The following is a 7,797-nucleotide window of genomic DNA, read 5'->3' as shown; positions in this document are numbered from 1 at the left end:
AGAATGCAATCCCATGTATAGTTTGTACTAAACCTATTTCAGCTTATTGTATAACTTTGGTGTTTCAGAAAAAGACAAATTGAATCGAAAGTTTTTGTTATCATTTCATGGAGTTTCAGATTCCGGCAATACTCCTGTGAGCTGACACCTTAAAGTTTGTAATTTTCTCTTCTTATTGGTGCTGCTGAGCTGTTGGTGTTTCATTGTATAACAAAATATAAAGCACTTTGTAGAAAATGAAAGCACACACTCAGAAAGCATTTTAAAAGCTACTCAAAAAAGCTACACTCCTTTTGCTATATCATCATTTATTATTGTACACTAGATAATTATATATTTCTAATAGTTTTTCCTAGGTCATTCCTCTGTTGATTTTTGTTTTAAATAAACATAAAACATACGCTCAAGTAACACATAACCACTTTTTTGTTTGCTCTTTAGACTAAAAAGACAGTAAAGAAAAGATCTAGAAACCAGAATAGAGAAATGACCAATATCAGAAAGTAAGGGATACTACTACTGATTCCAAAATCATTAAAAGAGTTAAAGTGGAATACCACAAACAACCCTATGCCACACATTTGAAAACTGAGATGAAATGTAACCATTCTTAGAAGAAAAGAGACTACTGAAACTCACAAGAAAATCTAGATAACATAAATAGTCTTGAATTTAAAGTTAAAAGCATTCCAGAGTAGAAATCTACCAAATAGAAAACTTACAAAATACAGAGTTTCAGGGCCAGATAATTTTACAGGAAAATACTTAAGATACATTTAAAGAAGAAAAAAATAACTATCACACATAATTTCTTCCATAAATGAGAGAGGACTTTGCAAGTCTTGTATGAAGTCAACATTACATTGATAGAAATACCAAAGGAATGATAAGAAAAATAAAATGCACATCAACATACTTTATGAATTTGGACACAAAATTCCAAATATATAAGCAAGCTGACTGCAAAAATATAATAAAGATAAAATAAGCTTTTATTACTCTCTCCTCTACAATTTTTTGGAAGACTTTGAGAAGGAATAGTATTAGTTCTTCTCTAAATGTTTGGTAGAATTCAATATGAAGGTTTTGGGCTTTTCTTTGATGGGAGGCTTTTTGTTACTGATTCTATTTTCTTACTCGTTGCTGCTCTGTTCAGATCTTCTCTGTCTGCATAATTCAGTCTTGGTAGTTTGTACGTTCCCAGGAATTTATCTATTTCTTCCAAGTTATCCAAACTTTAGTGTATAATTGTTTATATTAGACTCTTATAATCTTTTGTACTTCTGTAATTTCCGTTGTAATAGCTTTGCTTTGATTTATAATTTTATTTATTTGTGTCTTCTCTCTTTTATTCTTAGCCTATCATTATCCTAATACCACAACTAGACAAAGATACTATAAAAAAGGAAATTACAAGCCAATATCTCTAATAAAAATAGATGCAGCAATTCTCAACAAAATACTAGTAAATCAAATTAAGCAGCACATTAAAAGGATCACTCACCATGATTAAGTGGCATTTATTCCTGGGGTGCAAGGACAATCCAACAGATGCAAATTAATAAAAGTGAGAAACCACAACAGATTGAAACATAAAAATTATATTCATCGGTTCCACAGATACGGAAAAAGCATTCGACACAATTCAACATTTTTTCATGGTAAGAGCTCTCAATAACTTAGGTATAGAAGGAGTGTATCTTATCACAAAAACAGCCATATATGACAAGCCCACAGATAACATCATACTCAATGGTAAGAAGTCAAAAACCTTTTCTCTAAGATCATGAATAAGACAAGGATGACTTATTCTCAGCACTTCTATTTAACATAGTACTGGGAGTCCTAGACAAAGCAGTTAGGCAAGAGAAAGATATAAAAGGCATCCAAATAAGAAAGGAAAAAGTTAAATTGACCTTGTTTGTGGATGATTTGATCTTGTAAATAGAAAACTCTATTAGATTTCAGCAGAAAACTCTTAAAGTATAATAAGCCAATTTATTAAAGTTGCAGAATACAAAGTCAACGTACAAACATCAGTAGCATTTCTATACACCAACAGTGAACTGTCTTTAAAAAATAAAAAAAAAAAATCCGTTTACAATAGTTATAAGAAAAAAGCCCACAGAGAAATAAATTTAACCAAGGGGGTGAAAGATGTGTACACTGAATACTATGAAATACTGATAAAAGAAATTGAAGAAGACACAAATAAATAGAATGGTGGCCCCTATTCATACATTGGAAGAATTAATATTGTTAAACTGTCCATACTATCAAAGGAATCAACACATCAGGTGTAATTACTATTAAAGTTAAAAGATATATTTAAAAGCTACAAAGATGTATTTTCACAGAAATGAAAAAAAAATTTATTGAACTGAAAAGGACTTCAAACAGCCAAAACAATCTTGAGCAAAACGAACAAAGCTGGAAGTATCCCAATACCTGACTTCAAAATGTACCATAAATCTATAGTAAGCAAGAAAGCATGGTACTAGCATACAAAGAGATACAGAGACCAGTTGAACAAAATAGAAGTGAGTTTATGCATTTACTGCTCATTGATTTTTTAACAAAGATGCCAAGAATATACAAGTGGGAAAGAACAATCCCTTGCACAAATGCCGTTGGAAAACTGCATATCTACATACAGAAGAATAGAAATATAACCCCATCTCACATCATATACAAAAATTACCTCAAAATGGATTAAATACTAAAAATATAACCTAAACTATAAAGCTCCTAGAAGAAAATGTAAAGGGAACATTTTATAAAACTGGTTTGGGCAATAAATTTTTGGACATTACTCCAAAAGCACAAGCAACAAAAACGAAATAAACAAATGAGATTATAGCAAAATAAAAGTCTCCTGCACAGCATAAAAAACAACCAATATAGTTAAGAAACAACCTAGAAGATGGGGGAAAATATTGGCAAACGATTCATCTGATAAGGGATTAATATTCAAAATATGTAAGGAACTCAAACAACTCAATAGCAAGAAAAAAAAATAACCTGATTAAAAATAAGAATCAAAATAGGCACAACTATCAAAAGAAGACATGTAAATGGCCAAGAGATATTTGAAAAAATGCTCAACATCACTGATCACCGGGGAAATGCAAATTATAGCCACAATAAATTATGGTCTAACACACCTGTTAATATGGCTATTATAAAAAAGACTGGGCTGGGCGCAGTGGCTCACACCTGTAATCCCAGCACTTTGGGTGGCCAAGGTGGGCGGATCACAGGATCAGGAGATCGAGACCATCTTGGCCAATATAGTGAAACCCTATCTCTACTTAAATACAAAAAATTAGCCGGGCGTGGTGGCACGTGCCTGTAATCCCAGCTACTTGGGAGGCTGAGGCAGGGGAAATTGCTTGAACCTTGGAGGTGGAGGTTGCGTGAGCACCACTGCACTTCAGCCTGGCAACAGAGCAAGACTCCGGCTCTTAAAAAAAGAAGAAAAAAGAAGAAGAAGACTGAAGGTCAAATAATGAGATCACTCCAAATAGCTGAGGTTACCTGCAAATTGTTTAGTGGCAAACATGGTTTTCTGAGGAAAATAAAAGGACTAAAGATATTAAGTGTTGGCAATTATCTGGAGAAAAGGAAACACTTGCACATTGTTGCTGAAAATGTAAATTAGTACAGCTATTTCATAAAACAGCACAGAGGACTGTTGAAAAATAAAAATAGAACTACCATTATGAATCAACAATTCTACATCTGGGAATATAGTCAAAGGAAATGAAATCAGTATGTCAAAGAGATATCTGCACCCCTCTGTTCATTGCAGCATTATTTAAAATGGCCAAGATATGGAATTAACCTTAGTGTCTATTAATGGATGAGTGAGTCTAAGAATCTAAGTATGGATAAATACAATGTGGTATATAGACACATGGAATACTATTTAGCATCATAAAGAAGGAAATTCTGTCATTGCTGGCATTGTAGATGAACATAGATGACATTATGTTGAGTGAAGTAAGCCAGCAACCGAAAGACAAATACGGCATGATTTTACTTATATACAGAATTTAAAAAGTGGAACTCAGAAGAAAAAGTAGAGTGGTAGTTACCAGAGTCTGGGGTCAGGGGAGTTTGGGCAGATTTTGGTCAGAGGATACAAAATTTCGGTTAGATATGAGCAATAATTTTAAGAGATCTATAGAGTATAGTGGCTATAGTTAATAATAATATGTTGTATACTTGAAAATTGCTAGAAGAGTAGATTTGAAGTGTTTTAATTATAAAAATGTATGTGAGATAACATTTTAATTATGTTAACAAATTATTAATTTCACATCATATACATATTTTAAAACATCATGTTGTATGCCATAACTATAAAAACAATTTTATGTTGTCAATTAAAAACATATTTTAAAATATTATAAAGACAGGACATAGTGAATGACTGGGTTTCATCCTGGATATTCAACGATGGTTCAATATTTGAAAATTAAATCAGTGTTGTTTACTATAGTAATAAACTATGTAAGAAAAACCACAATCACTTTAACAAGTTCAACAAAAACATCCGTTTGTAGCACTTGGAATCAAGTGTATTTACTATAGAAGGAGAGAAAAATACACAGCTATCACTTGTCATTCTGATAACTTATGAGTCATCAATTTGATTCCACTGTAGTCCTACAGGCACTAAGTTTTGTCAACATCATGGTATAACTTTCTGCACCTGATTGTAATTTATGTCTCACATAGCCCAAAAGTCACTTATAATTTACAATTAGTAGTCTACTAAAGAGGCTGGAATCACTATTTTACCCTCTCAAACATGAAATTCTTTGTGTATTCATATCCTAATAACATTTTAGATAGCAAAAACTGTGTTGTTTCATTCATTGAACTTATCTGAAGATTCAACATATTTCTGACAGTGCTAAGTGCTGCTGTAACATTTTTTGAAAAAGGCAAAAAAAAAAAATCTATACAAAGTCAGTGACTATGTCTTTATGAATATTCCAAACTGAGGCACAGGTGACAAACTGGAGTCTGAGGATATATTCAATGTAATGTTCAACCTGTCTGTATTCCTCTAAAGGAAAAGATTTGCATGTTTTCCAAAAGAGCATCATGCACCCCTCCCTTAGATATTATGTGTCTGCTTACTTTTATTCCACAAACTGTCCAATTCAATGATTTCATGCATGAACTTCCTGGGGCTGTAATTACTTGATTTTATGATCTGCTGTCTCTTAGAAGATGAGAAATTCAAGCAAATAATAAATTAAGGGAGGAAATTCCAACCATTATGAGCATCTCAAAGGAAAAGTCCTTGGTGCTACACCAGATGTGTCAGAGAAGATTTCTATTAGCATGAATATAAGTTTACATCTGAAAATGTGTTTGAGGTTTCTTAGACAGGCTGGGAGATTGTAGAGCAATAGAAACAGTAAACATGTAAAAATTATTCTTCGTCCGAGATTCTGAGATAGTGATCTGTGGACCTCGTAAAGGTCTCTGAGATTTTGTTCAGGATATTTGGGAGGTCAAAATTATGGCATTTCACTGTCTTGAGATTTGAAATGATAATGTGAAGGCAGTGGTGGGAAACACTGCTGCAACCCTAGAACATGTTAAAACAGGGCACCTGGCCGGGGGCAGTGGCTCACCCTGTAATCCCAGCACTTTGGGAGGCCAAGGCGGGTGTATCGTGAGGTCAGGAGATGAGACCATTCTGTCCAACATGGTGAATCCTCCTCTCTATTAAAAATATAAAAATTAGCCGGGCGTGATTTTGTGCGCCTGTAGTCCCAGCTACTTGGGAGGCTGAGGCAGGAGAATCGCTTGAACCCAGGAGGCAGAGGTTGCAGTGAGCCGAGATTGCGCCACTGCACTCCAGCCTGGCAACAGAGCAAGACTCCGTCTCAAAATAATAAATAAAATCCTTAGTAAAAAAGTAAAATTTACAAATTTTGTTATCTAACGATGTTTCAGTACCATCTTTTGTTATTCTGCATGACGAACTACTCGTAAAGCAACTCTACTGAAAGTACAATGCTTTTGTTGAAGAACATGTGCAAGATTATTTGTGTTGTGAGTGGAGTGAGCAATTTCTACTTACACGCATCAGTATGGTTAAGCTAATGTAGGAGTAGTTGGTGAGAGACAGACCATAAAGGACCTCTGGGGCTGCATTAAAAATTGTGCTTTTATTTTAGGAAAAGAGAGAAGGCATTTAAGGAACTTGAGCATATTGGGAGAAAATTTCAATATTTAATTTACCAATTTTACTGAACTGCTTCAAGATTATAACTTTACCTCAGTAATAGCCCAAACCCAACCATGTTTCTCTATTAAGTTTACTTCCCCACTCTATCAGCTAAAATTTGTTGTATCATTTGATGTCTTCATTGTTCCCTTTCACTTTCCTCTATTCAAGTCCTAAACTAACAACCTCACTTCTACCTCATGAAGTAAAAAAGAACACATCAGATGTATGATGGCAACTTCTTCATCATACTGAGAATGTCATGCTGGGTCCTAAGAGATTATCTTTATAGTCCTTTATAGTGAGGAAACTACAGGACCGAATTTTTTAGTTACAGTTTTAAAAGATATTTCTAATGTCTGTTAGCTTAGCAGTATCTATGTCCAAGATATTTATGAAAACATATTTTTTTCAATCCAGTTATTTTTAATCCATAATTAACAACAATATTTATGGCTAAACATTGTAACCTAGGCAGAAATACATAACTACGGTAGTTTCAAAATTCTGAAGCTGAAATGTCTGTTTCTTCTTTGGATCAATTTTACCTTAGATGCCATTCCTAGCCTGGAGCTCTGTGAAAACTTGGAGATAGATGATGCCTGAACAGGTCACTTAAAAAACAGTCCCCCTAATAAAGACATTTTCTCACTTCAAAATTTTAGAGGGCCATTTTATTTATTTATTTATTTATTTATTTATTTATTTATTTTTAGGCAATTTCAGTCAACAACTAGAGGAAATGATCTTCAGTTCCCCAGGCAGGTCAAGATAGAATTATTCTTCCTTGCCATCAATTATTATTATTGACTGCTATTCTTAACTTTCTGTTGAAATTTCTTGAAGGTTTTATTTTGCTCTTCTAATGACTTCCCTTACTAAAATGGATTGGATGGCCCTGAAAACATCCCTCTGACATTTTGCTTGAAGAAAACATGCAAAGTCATCAAATAAATGCCCATTTCATGTCTAGATAGAAGATAAAAAACACAAACAGACGGATGGAATCAGTGTCCATCACAGAGAGGCCAAAAGAAACATATATAAGGGACTTAGAGTTCAGAATTGTGATCAAGCCCCTCGCTGATGCTGTATGTCCACTCACAGAGGTAAATAGCATGGAAAGAAGCCCTTCATCATGCGGCTTCACACTGGGAACCTAAAGAATTACTCTGCTTCTGTGCTCCACAAATTCTTAATTTCACACATTCTAAAATCATAGCTAGATTAACTATGTATGTATGCCGTACTGTATTTTTGTGTTAAAAATGTTTATTTGCTATATAGAGTGACATCTACAATAACCTAACTCTGGTGTTGCCTGTGTTTTTAATTCTTCATTTTCTAATACACTCAAAGCTTTTGTAAACAGAAGTTGCTCAGAATCTTTCAATCCCTGAGAATCCACATTTATGGAAATATAAGAAAAATTAAATGCCAGTCCCATTTATTCTACTAACAGTCTATTACACCAATTAGAAATAAACATACTTAAGGAATTTACAGCAGCATAAAATCAGGAAACCTATCTTGGGGAGCTTAGA

At 33.7% G+C, this 7,797-nt stretch overlaps 1 non-coding gene across 1 annotated transcript; it reads left to right on the top strand.

Annotated features, from left to right (window-relative positions):
• The first annotated feature begins 3,503 nt into the window (after nucleotides 1–3,503).
• Nucleotides 3,504–3,574, top strand: LOC114678584 (small nucleolar RNA SNORD65). Its single transcript, XR_003730018.1, has one exon. It is a non-coding gene; the product is annotated as a small nucleolar RNA SNORD65 (small nucleolar RNA).
• The last annotated feature ends 4,223 nt before the right edge of the window (nucleotides 3,575–7,797 follow it).

The sequence above is a fragment of the Macaca mulatta genome, chromosome 5 (genome assembly GCF_049350105.2).
Source record: "Macaca mulatta isolate MMU2019108-1 chromosome 5, T2T-MMU8v2.0, whole genome shotgun sequence".
NCBI lineage: Eukaryota > Metazoa > Chordata > Mammalia > Primates > Cercopithecidae > Macaca > Macaca mulatta.
Note: the sequence above shows the minus strand (reverse complement) of the source record. Positions and strands in the feature narration are given on the sequence as shown.